Here is a 22,123-nt window from a genome sequence, read left to right as displayed (position 1 = left end):
GGACAAGGCAGAGCAGTTCCTATAAATGTCTCAGAAAAAAACTTGAGGTTTTACATACAATTAATTGCAAAGACATTTCTTAATGGCAGCCTCCTCTTGCCTTTCCAAATTAATGAGTCAGAAAAGCACTGCTCTCAACAGCATCTTTAGAAGTGGGCAAGGCCCCCTCCTGGGCTCCCATTAAAACGGAACACAGGATGTTCAGCTAAATGCTGCAATGTCCTCCAATTTAGAAAGTCATCTTGAAGCTGTAAAAGCCTGTGCCCAGATTCCTTCCTGGAATCCCTTGTGGTCCCAGAAGGAAAAGAAAGGCAGGGAAAGTGATGAGGAGTGGGTCATCTTGGGTAACATGTCATTTGGGTAACATTCTGGACAACATTAGAGGTAGTTATTTCATTTAAAAGATGGTTCTTTCTGTGAAGGAAAATGTCTTTTTTCTTATAAATAATTCTGCAAGTAAAGAGGATGGAGCTGGGAAAAAAAAACCTCAACTATTGGGTACCAGGAAACACTCAACAATAGCATTTTCAAGTTCTTTCTGTTTTTACTATAGCTTATTTGTCTGTGTGTGTGTAACATACATTGGGAGGAACTAATAATGAGCAGATTTTCTCATATAACATCCAGTCTATAAATAGATGAAGTAGGATGGGCTACAGCCTCTTGCCAAATTAAACTGGAAGGTAAAGGCCTGGGTGGCTACCTGGACATTTACGTTCTGTAGAGTCTTGGCTTTTAAATGAACCAACAAGGGCCCACCTGTGTTTGCTACATGTCCCTTAGATAATTAATGCTGGTGATAACACCTAAGGTTCGCCCACAAAGCACCTAGAATGCGGCTCGCCCATGCACATTCTAATCACATCGGCCACCGAACTCTCCAAATGACCTTCTTCAAAACAATGACTGTCTTTGAAACCACTGAAGCTAACCTAGGAGGAAGCGGTTTTTTTCCTAGGATTGGGCTGAGGCAGAGCCGTTTTCTTAAGGCGAGAGTGCCACCAAGTGGTCAGGACGGGAACTGGGCTGCCCGTTTGAAATCACAGCCTCCAGCCAGGCTGCCCACTTGTCAATACGGTGTTTCCAGGCTGCGGGATGTCTCGGGCCCATCTCCTCAGAGCCGCGACCAGGACCAGGGAGGAAAGCGGAGCCCCGCATACCCCTCATAGCTCAAAGGTGATTCTGCAACTCCCGTAAATCCTCAACTCTCCTAGTTTTAAGGAGACGTAAATCTTAAAGCTCACCAAAGCCGGGGTGGGGCTGGGAGGTGGAGTGGATTGCAGTGAGGATCACCTATTCCATATCATTATCATAGTATTTTCTTTTTTTAATTTTTATTAAATTGGAGGATAATTGCTTTACAGTGAAATGTTGGTTTCTGCCATACAACAGCGTGAATCAGCCATAAGTGTACATGTCTCCTTCCTTTTGAGCCTCGCTTCCTGCCCACCCTCCATCCCACCCCTCTAGGTTATCACAGAGCTGAATTCCCTGTGCTATACAGATACTAGTGTTTTCTGTTTTTACTAAAGTCTGTCTGTATCACTGAGGTTCACAAAGATGCTATGAAATATTATCTCCGTATTACAGATAAGAAAGAAGGGGTGACATGGTAAGAACAATAGGGAGACTATTAGAACAGGTAAGTGTTCCATGACTTTGTATGATTCCTTTTTTAACTGCTGAACCAATAGCTCCTCCTGTCTGTCAGCTTATCACGGCCCCAACTGATTTTTCTTTCCCCTCACACACAGAGTCTCCCCCCTAGACCAGTATCACTACTGCATGTTCTGATTTCTTCATATTTGTCTCACTTTGTTTCTTCCTGTTTTCCCCCCTCTAATGGCTCAGACTCAAATAACTTGGGTGGCTTCAAAGACCACTGTCAGAAAGGGCTTCTCCCTCCTGTGGTTTCCTATAATTATAGGCATACTATTTCCCCATCATGCTGCAACATCGTTAATCACTTCAAATACAGAGAGAGCCAGGCATGCTGCTCTATGAGCAGAGAGCCCACCGGCCCATTTCAATTTGTGATTGTATCAATAGTCTTGAGACTGTCTTATGTGAACTAACCCATTCTTTCCAGAGAAACTGGAAGGAAACTGCTAAAATCATATAGGCAAACCCTCACTGACACAGGGAGTATGTTTGCATGATATAAAATTCCAGATGACAGTTGTCAGCTGCTTTGTCCTGCATTTCTAAGCGGCAAAAAGGCAATATCCTGTCAGGATATTCATGTAAAGAGTTGTGAGAACCTCCATCATTAAAAGCACCAATTGTCTAAGGATCTCTCCCACACACCCCAGAGGCCAGTATGAATTTAAACTGCTTATAGATCAGAACAAAAACAACAACAAATTAATCCTGATGTACTTTTCTAGAATACCCTAGTATAATTTTCATGTGGCGGCCCCTACACCCCAAGACTACAAGAAAATCTTGTAGCAATTTCACAGATAATATTACTGCAGATTGGAAAGATTAGAGAAAGCACAATTTCTAAAGAGATCATTTCATAGGAAAAAAAAAAAAAAGCTTAACATAAATATTTTGATTTGTATTGATTATTTCTCATGCATACATTTTTAACCAGGCAATCTCCAAGCACAGAATAAACATATCACACGCAATGTATGTATGTGTTAGTCGCTCAGTCGTGTCTGACTCTTTGTGACCCTGTGGACTGTAGCCTGCCAGGGTCCTTTCTCTGTCCATGGAATTCTCCAGGCAAAAATACTGGAGTGGGTAGCCATTCCCTTCTCCAGGGGATCTTCCCCACCCAGGGATCAAACCCAGGTCTCCTGCATTTCAGGCCCATTCTTTCCTGTCTCAGCCACCAGGGAAATCCAAACATGTCACAGATTATCTCCTAACAGGAAAATACTTTTCTTTGGGGTAATAAATGAGTAATTATACATACTGCTATGGTCAAACAGTGGAACCACAAGACTGGAGAAGGGCATGTTTAGGTATACCTTGCCTTTAAAGAAAATGCACTCATTTGTTCAAAAAAATGTTTATCGAGTATCAACTGTATGCCAGGTACAATGTTTATGACAGCGATCAAGGCCCTTGGATGGCATATCCTAGTAGAACTGTGACAGTTGTGCTTTGTAAAAACAATAAAATGACTCTAATGTCAGGTAGATTAAACTGCTATGAAGTAAAGTACACCACTTGAGAAATACATTATGAGAGTGGCAAGGTGGTCAAGGAAGGCCTCTAAACACATAAATTTGAGAGCAGTGAAGGTCTATGATCAAATGTGTATTTTTACTATTTAAGCCTAGTAGCAGCCATAAGAAAGTATCAAAGGGAGAAAAGAGCAAAAGGTACCCAATAGCTGGGGATGCCTTTAATTCCATTAGGGAGGGTGGAGTAGAAAAACCAATCACTGGAGATATTAACTGCCTGTTCATCAACTTCCTGAAATCTAAGTACTTATCTGGTGCCTTCGCTTTGGCAAGGGAAAGAATAAGGGTCACACGATAAACAGATCATCCTTGACATTTCACAGAGGTTTGAATTAATTGCCATGGGATAATAGCATCAAGACTTAAGCTTATAACAAATGTTACTTTCAAATCAGCTATGCAAATACAGCTTTAAGAAGCCTGATATATGTAGATTTATGACTAGTTCCTTACAAGTAATGATCTAAAAAAAAATCTTTTAAAAAATTCCACTAAACTCTAAGAGGAATTTATAATGTAAAATGAAAATAAGAGAAAAGCAAACAATGGACAAAGTTTTTCACAGACAAAGAAATGTAACTTTTCTACTAGAAATAATAGTATAAGCCCACTGATTTCTTTTCTCACACGGCATATTTTACTGAGCTTTTGCATATATCAGAAGGCAAAAGCAGCCAGCAATCTGGAGCTCTGGCACATAGTAGATTTCATCTCATTTTGCATATATAGGGCCGCATGCTGTGGAATTAACAACTTTTAGATTGTTCTAGTGCCACCATTGGGCTGCTGCACTTGAATATGATATGTATTTTTTAATTTAAATAAAATACATTTAATATTGATTTTTTTCATCCATATTCAGTATGCTATCCAAACCACAAAACATTCTGATGATAGAAAAAGTCCCTTCCAGAGTTTAAAAAACATTCTATGACTCTATATGATGTTTCATTTATACTTAGTACAAATTTGCCGCTCCGGAATTCCTCAGCCTTCTGTAGTTCGATCAATAATTGTTGATAGTTTATAAAATACAAAGGTTTTCTTCAGATACTAAGCAAGTGTATTATCCAATGTGCTTTTTAAGATTCTACAAATATACAGAATTAATTTCTTAGATGTGTGGCTATTGAATGAGCAAAGCATTGGTATACTACCAAAATGGTCAATTTTATAAGGAGAGTATGTTTGACACAGCCTTCATCTGGTGTGAAACCACGAGTGGCAATTCCTGGGAAATACTTCAAGAACCTACTATAGTAGAAAATTTTCAAAACAACTTCTTAATGACACAGGGAAAACAATCTAAGAAATTATTAGGAATAAACAAAAATATATTCATAGTTGACACTTATGGAATTTTACATACTCCTATCCAGATTCCAGATGAGAAAACTAGCAGACAAATATTTGAACAGCACCATTGTGTCCTATAGGTCCTTGGTAATTTTTGTTTGCCTGAAGTGGTGATATTTTATACAACAGTTAAGAGAGGAAAGGTAAATAATTTAACAGTTCAGATGAGACCATTTTTATGCCAGAAATTTTTAAAAATTGTTTTAAGTTTTTCAATTTAGTAAAAGTATGAGAAATAATGTACATGCTTTTATAATTATCAATATATCTTCTTTCCAAGTTTTAGGTGCGCTCACGTGAAAACTTTTATTAAAATGCAGAAAAGTCAGATCATATAGTATAGAGAAGCAAAAACCATTTACTTTAAAATGAATCCCAGAAAAAATTTATAATTTCCTGATAGATCTTCTCCTGTCATCTTCAAAGACTGTCAGTGAAAGTTTTATTTTCATCATTTTTAAGTAGAAAATCCTTAATCATTATCAAAAGAATTTAAATTTGAGGTACCCATCTGTTGCATTTTTTAGAGGCTCCAAACACCCTTCATAGAGAGAAACCTTGGTTTTGAACTTCAGTGATTAAACAGTGGTCTCCTTTGTACAATCTGCTTATACCACTGTTAGATAGCAAGTATTTTAATGCCAACCTTCAGTCAAGAGGCTCTTGTCCTACAAGACACTCATTATGCAAGAAAAAAAACATCATCTACATTTTAAAAATGAAAGGAGGGAATCTGTGCTCACACAAGTGTTTCATGTTGTATTTTTTTTTTAACTCCAATTCAGAGGCTTTGCAATCATCAGAATTATGAAGTATTTTTTCCCTCTCTGAAACAATAAAGAGATCACTTAATTATCTTCTCATGGTCATTTTGCCTGCTATGTGCAGATTGCAAAACCCAATAACAACTCTAATGAAAAGCATTTCTTCACGCCACAACCTCTTTATACCCGGACTGTGGTTCTCATAAATGATTATATGGCTGTGGCAAGAAGGTCACCACGCAGGCCAGAGTCGCAATCCAGGCGCCGGAATTCCTCCCAAGCACTTTACCGGTACCATTGCAGGATGAGGGCTCCAAAGGATGGAGTGGCTTATAAAAGAGACTTTTAAAATGTCATTTAACTTTAAAATGTCCATTAATGCTTTGCAAAGGCAATGCAAAAGAAGTATAACAGTACGCAGAGGTTAAAGTAATGGACCGACTTTATAAAAAGTTAATCAACTTGTAGTTTGAAGTAAGAATTAAGGTAAAAGGAGATGAAACATATTTTACAGGAATTTTTACCAAAGTAAATGAGACAATGCTTCAATAGGAGAACTTGGGAAGAACACAGAATTCTACCCATCAATTTGTTATAAACGACAGCATATGTTGTGTTTTATTTTGAATTGTCTGATAAATGAATGTTTATCCTGGGATCAATGGTTCTGGGTGAATGGCAGATTGCAGCAGCAATTGGTTTCTCACCGAGAGAATTATCTTAAATCAGATCTCCTTTGTTTGATGAAACTTAAATTGCAGGGGGAATATTTAAACATCTAAGGAGAAAATCCATAGATAAGCTAACACATGGCTCCAAGATGCATTTAACAGAACTAATTGTCTCTATTATTCTTTTATTCTAAAAGCTACAGATAGAATGTAGAAGTCAAATAACAAAATACTCTATCATTATAGGTAGCCTGGTAAGGGACAGTAGGCCACCAAAATATTCTATTTACTTCAAGTGATATTGGAGTGCTAGGGCAAATGAGGAGATTATGTCTATGGTAAATCCAGCTAAACAACAGGATTAGGAAGAGAAACTCCTTCCCTGTACCTGTGATATTTTTATGAGGCTAAGCAAAACATGGAAGCCATCTCCTCTGTGCAGTGTCCGTGGCCACAGATGTCCTCAGCATGCCCTGGGACCAAGAAGGCTCTCTATTCCATTAGGTGACCATAGACTCATGGCCTTGATTAAAGTGATGAAAAAATTAACCCTGGTTAAGAGCTCAACCCCTAAGGCAGAGGTGTATTGGAATCCTGTATCTGCCACTCACTAGATGTATAATCCCAGGTAAAGTATCAAACCTTTTTAAAGTCCTTTTTCCTCATTGTTTAGCAATGGAATGATAAGAATATGTCAAGGATCAAAAGGCTAATTTACCTCAATATTCTTGTCTCTCATGCATTTCTCAACCAACTCTTGTGTGGCTTGTTGCTTCCCTGCTCCATTGAGGCATCTGTCCTGAAAGTCCCCTTTGTCACAAAGTCACCTTTATCCCCAAGTCAATGGCCACTTTCCCAGTCCCCACTGTGTTACCACAGAGCCTCAGCAGCGTCTAGCAATGTTGGCCACTCCCGCCTTCATGAAGCAGCCCTTCCCTCTGTGGAAAGATGCACAAAAGAGAAGCCACTTGTGGTCCAAGGGATAGCAACTATCTGAAGTTTTTCTGGCCCCTGGAACCAGAGTTCTAGCCTTTCTGAGTTTGGATTCTGGAATAAGGTACTTTGGGGTACCTTAAAAGACAGGAGACACTGTGCAAATGGAAAGGACCACCGTTAAATCAATTTTTTCTCTTCAAAATCCTGTTCTGTGTACCTGCCCCCACCTTGATTTCTTAAGCTTTAGCAACAGACAAGCACATAACATATACAATTGACAGGCACTGAGAAGGAGTGAAAAGAAACATGAAAAATCCATGGCTCAGTGTGATTCATTTCTAAAGCCTCTTCACCAATTAAGTGGTGTCCCTGGAGGGTTCTTCCAGGTCAGGCATTGGAAAGGTTTCCTTGAATTTAGAGAAAGCTAGCTTAGAACAGCCCCAGGCCTGTGATATTTCTTCACCCCTTAAGAGACTTATTTAAAATAAATAGCCAAAGCTTTGTCTTTTTGCCATAGCCTTCCCTATTACAAGCTGAGGTCAGGACACATAGCTCATGTCCCTGACTCACAGCTAAGGAAGAGATGGCTCCTTCGAGGAATCACTAAATCACACAATCCTCCTGGCAAAGGACAAATGGAGCTCGCCATCCGCCACTGGCTCAAAAAGGGATCAACAGGACTTGGAATCAAACCTCTTATGTTTTTATTTTGCTCGAGGCCCTTCTGACTGCCCCTTGAACAGGTCACTCCATCTTTCCTGCTTCTGGGCGGCATTTCAGTAGAGCGATTCAGGGCTGTCTTACTGCAAATGCTCTGCGACTGTCAGTGGTGTGTCTGCTAAGACAAAGACTGACAAATTGCACTCCTCACATTAATTTTCAAGTGCGTTTTTAAAGCACATGCCTCTGATGAAGTATTTTGAATAGTGCTATGGATGTCAAGGAGACATTTAAAATATCTCACTCATAATTTTTGAAAATCTTCCTCATTCAGAGTTGTCACAGCTTGACAGCTTAGCTCTGTTTTGAGTATATTCTTTTACAATGTGCTACAAACTGATTGAAGAGCTGACAAATCTGACTTAACCCAAACAAGAATCTTTAAATATAGCTGATTGAAAAGAATGTTTAATGAAAATGCATATACAGATATTATATCTAGCATCCTATTTTTAAGAAGTCCAATTACACCATTAACATCTTTACTGAAAATATGCCTCCAGCCTGGACTAGAAAAAAGAAAATTGCTCCACAATCTATCAAGAGAAAATGCTGAAATTATTAGAAATCATTCTGATTGAATATTCATTTATCTTTTTTTGTTTAAATAAAAGCCAGGGTTTTGTTTTCTGAGTGTACCTTTAAATGGATTTTAATATAATTATTGCCCAACCGATCCATTTTTTGAATCCCATGACTGACCCTAGCTTGCACAAACAAAAGAAAGAGTAAAGCACTGAAATGAGGTTATTATAATTCTCCTCTAACCCAGGCTGGAGAAGTAACCTTATGGTTATTAAGTACAAAAAAGGGAAAAGAAAAATAAAAGGTATCTGTAGCTAAATAAATGGGGAGAAATTGATTGTGGAATGCAGGAGGCAACCAAGAGTTAAGGTTCTTGTCGCAATGAAGTTCCTTTGATACCCATAAGCAAGGCAAACCTTTAAAATTCCACTGATGTCAGCAGAGCAAAGGAGAGATTTTCTGAAGATATATCCATAAAATAATCTCCCAAAATATTTTGTGGTTTTTCTAAAATACATTCAGCTTCCTACAATCCTTTCTTGCATTAAGATTATGTCACTAACAAAGAGTAGAAAAAGAACAAGCAATAACACAAGGCAAAAATTCCTGCTAGAAAGAGGATGAAATGGAGAGCCTTTGCAGTGCTGGGATTAAAGGAAGAAATCAAAGAAAGAGAAGGATGAGAGCATCCCAGCAAGCTACAACCTCTAGGGGAGAAAAAGGCCCAAGAAATGCCAGGATGGTTTTGTAGGAATCTGAGAATGTTAGAGTGGGTACCACATTTTCCTGGATGTGGCTAAGGTAGCCAGGAGCATCTTAGAGAAGCCTGCGTGTTCAACATGGCATCACATTCCACCTGGCTTGAGAATGATGGAGCAACATCATGCCCTCAGGGCTCAGCAGATACTTAACCTGGATACTTATTGGTATTTCAGAGCCTCCCTCCCATCTGGGCCTGATGGGGAACAGCTCCAATGACATGGGTGAGATTTCTCCTTCAGCACACACAAATACAAATTCTCACCCTTAGAAGTTCTTTGCCCCACTCTTGGAAAGGACTTAAGGCAGTTCAGGGCCAGGTCTGATCTTCATGCAGCCCACATTTGATCCATAAAAACATGTGCATTGTCTGCTTGGTCTTTAGCAGACATGTAGTTAGTTATTAAATGCAATCTTCCAGAGGCTTGCTCTGCCTTTATTCAGGCTGCTGTAGCTCCCTCTGACATGAGTGAGACCCCACAGTCCATAGTAGTAACAAATATAGGCTCTCATAGCTGTGCAAATGAAGCCCCCCATTCTTAACTAGGCCTAAGGTGAGGGGCAGACAATCCCTACCTCAATGGGTTGGAGGACTAGCAAGAAATTTGACTGTTTCTCCACAATGGAAGCAAGGAAGACTATGTCTGGAATACTGGGGCATCACTTAATATTACTATGAACTGTGATTAAGGCTGGGCTCCCCAGGTGGCTTAGTGGTAAAGAATCCACCTGCCAGTGCAGGAAACAAAGGCGACTCAGGTTCCATCTCTGGGCCAGGAAGATCCCCTGGAGCAGGAAATGGCAACCCACTCCCATATTCTTGCCTGAATAATGCCATGGACAATGCAGCCTGGCAAGATTCTACAGTCCATGGGATTGCACAGAATCAGACAGAACTGAGCATGCACACATGTGTTTAAGGACAATGGAAAACAGTAACCCAATTCCTGGTAGACTACCATGGCCCAGACCCTTCAGGAATGAAAATCTGGAGCAACCCATCAGTAAAGAACTATGACCAGCTGAGTGAAAACAGAACATGGGATGAGTGGTAGAAGAAAGTAGTTAAAAATATCACTTGTGACCACAAGACTATTTATAGAAATAAGGATGAGTTGTCTTGATGCCATGAGCTTTTCTTCCTCATTTCTTCCTCAGGATGTCTGTTCCTCAGACATCCTGGAATGCAAAGTCAAGTGGGCCTTAGGAAGCATCACTACAAACAAAGCTAGTGGAGGTGATAGAATTCCAATTGAGCTATTTCATATCCTAAAGGATGATGCTATGAAAGTGCTGCACTCAATATGCCAGCAAATTTGGAAAACTCAGCAGTGGCCACAGGACTGGAAAAGGTCAGTTTTCATTCCAATCTAAAAGAAAGGCAAAGCCAAAGAATGTTAAAACTACTACACAATTGCACTCATCTAACACACTAGCAAAGTAATGCTCAAAATTTTCCAAGCCAGTATTTAACAGTACGTGAACCAAGAACTTCCAGACATTCAAGCTAGATTTAAAAAAGGCAGAGGAACCAGAGATCAAATTGGCAACATCCACTGGATCATTGAAAAAGCAAAAGAGTTCCAGAAAAGCATCTACATCTGCTTTATTGACTACGCCAAAGCCTTTGTGGATCAAAACAAACTGTGGAAAATTTTTAAAGAGATGGGAATACCAGACCACCTGTCCTGCCTCCTGAGAAATCTGAATGCAGGTCAAGAAGCAACAGTGAGAACTGGACATAGAACAGCTGACTGGTTCCAAATTGGGAAAGGAGTACGTCAAGGCTGTATATTGTCACCCTGCTTATTTAACTTACATGCAGAGTACATCATGAGAAATGCTGGACTGGATGAAGCACAAGCTGGAATCAAGATTGCCAGGAGAAATATCAATAACCTCAGATATGCAGATGACACCACCATTGTGGCAGAAAGAACCTCTTGATGAAAGTGAAAGAGGAGAGTGAAAAAGTTGGCTTAAAACTCAATATTTAGAAAACTAAGATCATGGCATCTGGCCCCATCACTTCCTGGCAAATAGATGGGGAAAAAATGGAAACAGTGACAAACTTTTTTTGGGGGGGGCTCCAAAATCACTGCAGATGGTGACTGCAACCATGAAATTAAAAGAATCTTGCTCCTTGGAAGAAAAGCTATGACAAACCTAGACAGCATATTAAAAAGCAGAGACATTACTTTGACAACAAAGGTCCTTTTAGTCAAAGCTATGGTTTTTCCAGTAGTCATGTATGGATGTGAGAGTTGGACTATAAAGAAAGCTGAATGCTGAAGAATTGATGCTTTTGAACTGTGGTGTTGGAGAAGACTCTTGAGAGTCCCCTTAGGCTGCAAGGAGTTCCAACCAGTCCATCCTAAAGGAAGTCAGTCCTGAATATTCATTGGAAGGACTGATGCTGAAGCTGAAACTCCAATACTTTGGCCACTTGATACAAATAACTGACTCATTTGAAAAGACCCTGATGCCAGGAAAGATTGAAGGCAGGAGGAGAATGGGACAACTGAGGATGAGATGGTTGGATGACACCACTGACTCAATGGATATGAGTTTGAATGAGCTCTGGGAGTTGGTGATGGGCAGGGAGACCTGGCGTACTGCAGTCCATGGGGTTACAAAGAGTTGGACATGACTGAGTGACTGAACTTAGCTGATCTGAACTATTCTGAGTATTTCTGTGAGGGTGTTTTGTATGAGATTAACATTTAAATCAGTGGACTTGGAGTAAAGCAGATTGCTCTCTGTTATGTGGGTGGGCCTCATTCAATCAGTTGAAGACCTAAAGAGACCAAAAGGCTAGTCTGCTCAGAGCAAGAGGGAATTCTCCAGCAGATTGCCTTCAGACTTGATCTGTAACATCAATTGTGTCTGATTTTCTAGCAGAATACCTTTGGACTTGAACCACAGCTCCTTCCTGAGTCTCCAGCCTGCTGGCCCCTTTCATTACATTTTGGACTCACTTAGCCCCCACAATTGCATAAGCCAATTCCTTAAAATAAATCACTTCCTATAAATATATACATTCTGGGGCTTGTTTCTCTGGGGAACCCTAATACAGGGTTCAGCATACATTCTCTAAAGAAGATCTTCTCATAAAAACCTCTTCTCAACATTTTGACCCTTTTTTACAACTTTGATTTGACTGAAAGATCCTTCTTTAAATGGCTGCATTTTAATCTGATACCTTAGTTATGTAGCATCTGTAACATTTTACCTTTAGAAAATTCTACTGACAGCTTCTGTCACAGTTGCTAATAAGGGAGGAAGAAGACCAGTTCTTAGTACAAGGAAACCTCAGGAAGTAGAGACCCCACAACAGAGACCAAAAGGGTGATCCATGGGGGTACCAGAATGCCTAGGGGCCAAACCAACAATTCACACACTGGGAATCCTCCCAGGATAAAACAGCCCTGAGAGGTTAGTGTCATCTCTGAATTAACCGTATTTCATCTACAAGAAAAGACTTCAAACTCGAAGAATCCTAGTTAACATGATTGGAAAGTTTATGGGTTTTTTTTCTTCCACTTGAGGGAATAAGTAAAAGAAAAACACATCTATATGAAACTAGTTTTAGAAAAAAAGAGAGCTACATGCTTATTCACATCTAAGTCATAATGAGAATTTTCATTTTCTGATTCTATTTCACAGAGAGAAATTTCAGTAACTTCAGACTAACTGATATTTCTTGGCTATAATAAATCAACCACAATGAAACCATGAGTATATTGTGGATCCCCATAGACTGTGGAAAAGCATGAACACAGAGATAATCAGCACTCAAAGGTGAAGCAGGGCAAAAAGGAATAAGAGGCACAAATTGACCAGGACTGGGACATTTCCATTAGCCTCTTCTGAGATTATCTAGAAATGTCTGACTCCTTGAAGAGGAAAAATTGTAAAGAAATGTCAGAACCATAATGTAGTTATAACTGTATTTTTATTGTAGAATATGAATGTGTGTGTGACATACATCGATGTGCATACTTATAAAATATTCATTATATATTCCTGAGGTAAGAGAAGTAGGTCATAAAATTCATCTACTTCCAGATATTAATAGCCCCAAACACTGATGGATACTGGAAGCTGACATTTTAAACACTTCCGTCTTTTAAGCAATCAAGACCAACAGCATAGTATAATAGTTAAAAGCATATATTCTAGAAGTTTCAAATCACAGCTCTTTTTTTATGAGTGTGACCTTGGGAAAGTTGTATAACCTCTCTGTGTCTCATTTCCTAATGTATAAAGTGGGGATGATGGTAACAACCTCTTAGGGGTGTTATACTGATTATTGTGGGAACTTAATATCTGTCCAGCTCTTAGAATAGCGCCTGGCACACATGGTGAGCTCTACATAAAGATTTGTCAACTAAAACTAATATGGTAACACACAGTAAGACGATGATAAAATGTGTAAATTGTGTGTTTTGTTTTATTGGGATATTTATTTTTGTTCTTCTAAACCAATCGTTTTCACTTTCCTTATTACTTTTAAAAAAGGGAGGAGTCTCTAATTGCAATTATTATTTTAAAGTGGCTTAAGTTATTTAGCTTATGCCAATAAAACAGCTATAAATAAAAGCAATGTTCTAGCACACTATTAGAAGTTTGGAAATAGCACTAAAATAAAAGGAGTTTAAGATCGTGGAGATATTCAATTGATATTTGAAAAAAAAAAAAAAAGGAACCTGAGAACTAGTCTTTCATAGGGAAAGTTTAAAAATACATGGAGCTTTGAAATTCAAACTACCATAACTTTCAACCAGCTTGGGTTTCCCATTTAATTGAAACTTAAGAGTATTTATAAAGTTAAATTTAAAAAATTATTGATATGGCTTAGGGAATTCCCTGGCAGTCCAATAGTTAGGACTCTGCAGTTTCACTGATGAGGGCGTGGGTTCACTTCCTGGTCAGGGAACTAAGATCCTGCAAGTCATGCAGCATGGCCAAAAAAAAATAAAATTTAAATTTAAAAAATAGATGTGGCTTATAATCAACCAATATTTAGGCCAGTCTGCCTACTATAATCAATGAAATTGATAAATTGGAATGATTTACATGACACACTAAAGATTTTTAATTAAAAATAGATCTTATTAGGCTTAAGTTACTGTTTTTAAAGACAGGAAAATGAACTCAAACATTAAAGATTTTCAGAGCTGGGAAAAGAAAGGATGCTTAACCCTCAGCTGACTAAAAATGTTTAAATTATCTGGAACACCCCATTCTTCCAGCTTTGAAGTAATCCAACTTATATTACTAAGTCTTGATTTCACTTCTGGTGATCTTGCTTGCCACATTGACAGTTCTGACTTTTATGCTGGCAAAATTATGTGAAATGCACATAACTTGGTAACATGCGTACTAACAAAAAATAAATATTTCTGCCATTGGTAACACAAAAAATAACCACTTGAGACCATACTCTTAGTAGTCAGTTCACAAAGTCAGCAACTGAGATCTTTTGGGGGGGAAACCTTCTGGTTTTCCACACAAGCTAACCCAGAATTGACAAATAGGAAAAAGAAATGCAACATAATAGCCACCCACCAAAAGCATTCTGCATGAGATGGACCAGGATATGTGTGAACAGATTACATTGCTCACCTGGCTGGAGTCTATGGTCATTACCACATATAAGCTTGGGGATTTCCCACAGTTATTTACGCAAATAAAACCTCACATCATTAAATCCTCATCAGTGCAGCCATTCTCTGCCTCTGACTGCAGAGAATGCTGAAGAAGGAAAGGGGATTTCCGGCTTCATCTTCGGGAGACTGAGAGGTTACATTTTTCCTTGCTGGAGAGTTATGCCTAGAGACAGAGAATCTCCTGGACATTTGTCTTCAGTCTCTCTCATTTGTCCTGTGTCTGAGCCTCAGAAGAAGCATCACGCCAAGCCTCTCCTGTGAGATAGCCAGTCTCTCTTATATTCCTCAAACTAGAGGCAACCTTGAGCATAAATGCTCAGGGAATATTATTTTCTTGGACAGGTTGGGCAACTACAACAGAATGCCAGAGACTGGGGGCCTTCGATAATAAATATGTATTTTTCAAAGTTCTGGAGGAATGCTGGGCTGGAGGAAGCACAAGCTGGAATCAAGATTGCCGGGAGAAACATCAGTAACCTCAGATATGCAGATGACACCACCTTTATGGCAGAAAATGAAGAAGAACTAAAGAGCCTCTTGATGAAAGTGAAAGAGAAGAGTGAAAAAGTTGGCTTAAAGCTCAACATTCAGAAAACTAAGATCATGGTATCTGGTCCCATCACTTCATGGGAAATAGATGGGGAAATAGTGTAAACAGTGTCTGACTTTATTTTGGGGGGCTCCAAAATCACTGCAGATGATGACTGTAGCCATGAAATTAAAAGACGCTTACTCCTTGGAAGGAAAGTTATGACCAAGCTAGACAGCATATTAAAAAGCAAAGACATTACTTTGTCAACAAAGGTCTGTCTAGTCAAGGCTATGGTTTTTCCAGTAGTCATGTATGGATGTGAGAGTTGGACTATAAAGAAAGCTGAGCACTGAAGAATTGATGCTTTTGAACTGTGGTGTTGGAGAAGACTCTTGAGAGTCCCTTGGTCTGCAAGGAGATCCAACCAGTCCATCCTAAAGGAGATCAGCCCTGGGTGTTCATTGGAAGGATGATGTTGAAGCTGAAACTCCAATACTTTGGCCACCTCATGAGAAGAGCTTACTCATTGGAAAAGACCAATGCTGGGAAAGATTGAGGGCAGGAGAAGAAGGGGATGACAGAGGATGAGATGGTTGGATGGGATCACCGACTCAGTGGACATGGGTTTGGGTAAACTCTGGCAGTTGGTAATGGACAGGGAGGCCTGGCGTGCTGCGGTTCATGGGGTCGCAGAGTCAGACACGACTGAGCGACTGAACTGAACTGAACTGGAGGCTGGAGAATCCAAGATCAAGGTGCTAAGATTCAGTTCCTGGTGAAGGCCCTCTTGCAGATTGCTGCCTCCTTGCTGTGTCCTCACAAGGTGGGGTGGGGGAGGGGAGGGGAGAAAGGGAAAAGGAGGGGAGAAGGGGAAGGGGACTGAGAGAGTTTGAGGGATCACTGTTCTCCTAAAACCACTCAATCTTGAACTTTCCCTGGCAGTCCAGTGGTTAAGACTCCAGGCTCCCAAAGCAGGGGGCACAGGTTCAATCCCTGATCAGGGAACTAAGATCCCAGATGCCACAGGCAGTGGCCAAATAAAAAACAATTTTAAGACATAAAATTTAAAAACTTAAAAACAAACCAACAAAAAAACTTAAAAAAAAACACACACACACACTTAATCTCCTATGAAACTCAAGCCTCATGACTTTGTCTAAACCTAACTACCTCCCAAAGGCCCTACCTCCTAATACTACCATACTGAGGTTAGGGTTTCAACATACAAATTTTGATATGAAGAATACAAGCATTCAACCCATAACAATTTTCCTATGTGGATTTTCTAATACCTAGACAGTAGCCACACCCTCATTCTTGCTTTGTATTATACCCTCTGGCCTAGTAAAAGGACAGCTTTGATAACAAAGGTAATAGTATTTTCTGATCTTTCTCTTCTGCTTATATGATACAGATGAAATCAAAGATCAAAATGGTGCAGCAATAGCTTAAGTAAAAAGATCAGACTGAAATCAATATCTGTTTGATTTTGTATAAAATGCTTAATCTTGTTTCCTCCTCTGTCAAATTGGGTAATGTAATACCTACTTCCCAAACTGTGCTGTGAATATTAAGCAAGATGCATCTGGTCACTTGTTTCAGTACTTCGTAAGTGCCTACTCTGTGTAGTTGCTGTTTAGACACTTAGGTTATCACAGTGGAAAAAGACTGTCAACATCTCCAAATAATGGAGCTTGCATTGTAATCAAGGAGATAAAGAAACCTGTGTACTTTATAGTTAGGCAATGCCAAGACTGTGGAGAGAAACAAAAACAATGTGAAAGGTTAGAAATTAACAAAAAGTGTTACTGGGGAAAGGTGGCCAACCAAGGCCTCTTCTTGGTAATGAGTTTGAGTGAAGACCTATTGAAGTGATAAAGCAAACCATGCACATATACAGAGGAAGAGAAAATTCTAGATAAGAGCAAAAAGCAAGTCCAAATTCCATGAGATGGAAACATGCTTGGGGTCTTCAAGGAATAATGAGGAGGTCATTGTGGCTGATATTCAGTGGCCAGTGGAGAGAACAGAGGGAAGTAAGGGCTGAAAAATAAGGGGTAGGGAGTGGAGGCAGATCACAGAGAGCCTGGCACAAAACGAGTGTTCAAAATGTGGCTATTATTGATATATGCCACCCCTGTGTTGTTGATACAAGTTAGGATTACATAGTTTTCTTTAACACGTTCAACAAGTCCTCTTTCCAAAGTAAAAAGGTTGGCTGAACAGATTATGGTCCCATTACCTTCCCACAGTGCCATCAGCAGGGTATTTGGGTTCTCATTGACCCTGGGCTTTCAGTAAGTGACAATTGCTTTTCCTCTTTCCAAGGTCCTGTTCATCCTAATGAAGATGCATCGTTGGCACTTGCTTCCCGCATGGCTGGGAAAGAGCAGCACAACCGAAAGGCCCCATCCAGATGGAGGAGCTCAGCAGAACATCTGCCTCACATGTCTGTCACCTCCCTGCCTCCTGCTGCTGTGTTAGCTGCCAGCCATTACAGCAGCTCCCGAGTCAAGGGCCCTCCTCTTCTAGTGTTTTCTGGGAGCTTTGACAGATTATCTGTGCTGTCATTCCCAACAGCATCATGCCATCTTTCTTAAAACTGCAGGAAGATCCTGATGGAAATCTCAGTCCTTTAAAAAAAAAAAAAAAAACAACTCCAAAAATAGATTCCATTAAACTATAGTTATGCCTGAAATTTTTATATCAACCGGCATTAGGCAGTTAGTTCACTGCATCAACTACATGATGGCCTATAGTGGTCCATGTGACAATGAAGAAGTGAGACAGCTGTGGAAAACGCATTCACCCCCTCCATGTCCTCTAACACCACTCTAAGTCCTAACCGCCCTCATCTCCTGCCCAGATTATTACAGTAGCCGCCTAACTGATCTGGTCCAACCATCTTAGTTAGTCCAAATCATCACTTGCCTGAGCATTCCTAAGTAGACTCCTAACTAGCATGTTTCCACTCTAGCTCTCCTTAACCCAGTTGATTTTCCACATTTGGGCATGTCAAGTGACATTTTTGAAACCAAATTCTGAACATTTGAATGTTGATGAAAACCTTTCTATGGCTTCCTAAAACAATTAGAGATTATTTACTACTGATAAATCAAGATTGCTATTGGCACCCTGAAGGCAATGCATGATCTATCTTTTGCCTGGCTTTTATCTAAAAGCATCACCTTCCTTCTTCCCCATGCTTTAGTCCTACCAGCCCCTTATCTGTTCTGCCAACATGCTATGGTCCTTTCTGCCCTAGGGATATTTTAATGCTATTGTTTCAGACTGGAAATCCTTCCCCATCTCATTCCACTTCACCTACTAAACCATCGCTTTCCATAATTCCAATTTAAACACCACTCCTCAGAGATTCCCTCTGTTCCATCACCCACTAATCCTTTCTATAGTTTCCTTTCCTCTACTTTTGAAGCTCTTATAGTTTGTAATTACATATCACCATGATTATTTTATTACATACCCATCTCCCTCCACTAGGCTGTATTTACCTAGAAGCCAAAAACTTTGCTTTTCTCACTTCTTGAATCCAGCATTTTCTGGTTTAAAAGCTAGTGTTCATTATACTGCTTTCTGAACAGATTTGTCAAAGAACAAATAACCATTTAAATCTAAATGACTCTCAATATAAACACTGCCTATATAAGTTTTCCAAACTTATGCCATTTGATGTATTTTTATATAGGAGAAATTGCAACATCAGTATTTTCAAACATGAGGCTGAGCTAAGAACTGAACTAAGAGCAAACACCCATAATACTTGTTGTCAGTAACACTTTGCAAAACCATAGACTTTTATCTACATTCTTCTCATTGAAATTTTATCCCCCCCCCAGAAAAAAATCAACTGTGGACATAAGCAACAAGGTAAAAATGGAACTGACCTAATCTTCTGCTTTTGTGAGTTTACCTAATTTATTTAGTGAAAATGAATGTCAACTCACTTAATTCTGTTAAGTCCTGCTTGGGTTTCTTGGTACAGATTTCATGTTAAGTGAACTAAAATGGCAAAGCCTTGCTCTATTATGACATCATCCCTTCCTTTGAAAAATAAACTATTTTCATAAATATGTTTAATAACACTTCCTTAAAATTCTGAGTTTTAAAGTAGTATTTTATACTGTGGAAAAAATAGAAGAATATTACTAATCCAACTCAATTTTAAATTCCCCCCAAAAAAATAACAAGAAAGAAGAGGAGGAAAGACAGAAAAATATAAAAAGATAAAGCAACATTTAGAAATTAGAATAATTAGTCATAAGTCTCAGAACTATGTATTCTGTGTGAAATCATCACGTTATTCTAATATAGCTACAGGAAAATGTGATGGTATTTATATACAACTACCCCCCAAACGAACCACTAAATCAATAAGCATTTAGCACATAAAATGGTATTTGATATTCTGACATCACAATATCAAACTTCTATCCACTTATGGGCAAACACCTTATTTCTTTCATAAAAGCAATACATATTTACTGATTGTCTACTATGTGCCAGGCAATGGAATCTTTCCGTAAAGAGAACCCAAGATGTCTCTCCTTAGATTATTGTTTTAGTCACTAAGTTGTGTCAGACTCTTTTGCAGCCCCATGGACTATAGCCCTCCAGGCTCCTTTTCCATAGAATTTTCCAGACAAGAATACGACAGTGGGCTGCCATTTCCTCCTCCAGCGGTCTTCCTGACCCAGGGATTGAACCCACGTCTCCTGCATTGGCAGGCAGATTCTTTACCATTAAGCCACCTTGGAAACCCAAAATCTAGATATTAGTAGGTAAACAAAATTAATAACTAATAACTAATTAATAACTAATAACTAATAACTAAACAAAATTAATAACTATATATAATCAGTAAATTATATAATTTGTTGGAAGATGACAAATGCTATGGAGAAAAACAAAACCAGAGAAGAGGTGAGTGTTGAAGGATGGGGAATTGCAAGCAAAATTTGAGGAAGGTGAGAGAGCTAGCTACTTTAATATTTGGAGGAAGTGCATTTCAGGTAGAGGTCAAGATTGTATCTGGGAGATTCTAAGAAGAATAAAGATATATATATATATGGCTGATGTGGAATGAGTGGGGCAGGAAATGTGGGAAAGGAATTCAGAGAAATGCTAAGGAGCCAGAACATATATTTTCACTCCCGTGCCAGTTAAGTGTTGAATATCTTTTCATGTGTCATTTGTAGACTCTTTGGTGAAGTGTCTGTCCAAGTTTTTGCTAATCTTGAGGTTAGTTTGCTTGTTTATTTACTATTGAGTTTTGAGAGTTCTTTATATATTTTGGATACAAATTGTGTGTTGGACATGTACTTTGCAAATACATTCTCCCAGCATATAGTTTGTCTTCTCATTCTCTAAATAATGTCTTTTGCAGAACAGAGGTACTTAATTTTGATGACTTTTTATGTATCAACTTCTTTTATGGATCCTACTTTTGCAGTTCCATCTAATACTTTGCTTAACCCCAGGTCATGAAGATATACTCTTAAAAGTTTAATAATTTAACTTAGATTTGCAATTCATTTTGAGTTGATTTTTCTATGAGGTGTAAAGATGAGATTTATTCTCTTGTTTTTTTGTTTTTGTTTTTTAAAGCATGGGGATCTTTAATACCCAACTTTCAACAATGGACAGATTATCCAGAAAGAAAACCAAGGAAGTACTGTATTTGAATTATACATTAGACCAAATGGATTTAACAGATGAAAACAGAATAGTCCATCCAACAGCAGCAGAATACATACGCTTCTCAAGTGTCATGTTCTGCATATAGATTCAAATAGTTCCAACACTGTTTGTTGAAATGACTATTCTTTCTCCATTGAATTGCTTTTGTACCTTTGTAAAAATCAAATGGCAACCATACAATGAAACATTATTTAGAAACAAAAAGAAAGAAGGCATCAACTCATGAAAATACATGGATGAATCACAAATGCACATACTTAAGTAAAAGAAGTCAGTCTGAAAAGGCTACATACTGATTACAATTATATGGGATTCTGGAAAAGGCAAAAGTATAGAGACAATAAAAAGATTAGTGTTTCCCAGGGGTTCAGCAGGGAGGGGTTGGCTAGTTGTAGCATGGGGGAATTTTTAAGGTTGTGAGACTATTCTGTATGATATATAATTGCTTATGCAAGACACTATGCATCTGTCAAAGTCTATTCAATTTTATAGCACTTTACAATGTAAGTAGGCAAAATTTTAAAAATTACTTAGAATGACATGGGTCCCCAGGATGCACTATCCATGAGCCCATACTAATAGAAATAAATTACTTGACACATATATGAACAGTAAGAAAAACTAAATCTTATATGCAGAAGACTTCCAAATAATTTACTTGCATAGTCTTGCCATGGAAAAACATGATAGTAAAATACAGAAAGGTTTCCCTGGAGGCTCAGTCGGTAAAGAATCTGTCTGCAATGCAGGAGAGCTGGGTTCAATCCCTGGGTCAGGAAGATGCCCTGGAGAAGGGAATGGCTGCCCACTCAAGTATTCTTGCCTGGGAAATCCCATGGACAGAAGGAGCTTGGCAGGCTACAATCCATGGGGTCACAAGAGTCAGACACAACTTAGCAAATAAACCACCACCACCACCACCGAAGTACAGAAAGGAGCAGAAATGAGCAACTTTTTTAAGAAACCTGACAAACTTAGATTTGCAATTTTCAGCCAGATGTTCAAGGTCAATATCAACATTGCTGTCATATTTGTTGCATGTGCTCTTGATATGACATGATGAAACTGGAACTTTGCTTCTATAGTCTTCTTCCAAAAAAACTATAGTTCCAGTCTAATTATAATGATTGGATGGCATCACCAACTTAATGGATGTGAGTTTGAGCAAACTGTGAGAGACAGTAAAGGACAGGGAAGCCTGGGGTGTGCAATCCATGGGGGTGCAAAGAGTTGGACATGACTGAGCAACTGAGCGACAAATTATAATCAA

At 39.0% G+C, this 22,123-nt stretch overlaps 1 long non-coding RNA gene across 1 annotated transcript; it reads left to right on the top strand.

The window, feature by feature from the left end:
* Positions 1–899: 899 nt before the first annotated feature.
* Positions 900–17,793, top strand: LOC139032457 (uncharacterized). The gene is made up of 2 exons (XR_011485008.1): positions 900–1,176; positions 17,464–17,793. It is a non-coding gene; the product is annotated as an uncharacterized lncRNA (long non-coding RNA).
* The last annotated feature ends 4,330 nt before the right edge of the window (positions 17,794–22,123 follow it).

This window comes from Odocoileus virginianus, chromosome 3 (assembly GCF_023699985.2).
Source record: "Odocoileus virginianus isolate 20LAN1187 ecotype Illinois chromosome 3, Ovbor_1.2, whole genome shotgun sequence".
NCBI lineage: Eukaryota > Metazoa > Chordata > Mammalia > Artiodactyla > Cervidae > Odocoileus > Odocoileus virginianus.
This window is presented reverse-complemented; position numbering and strand designations above follow the sequence as displayed.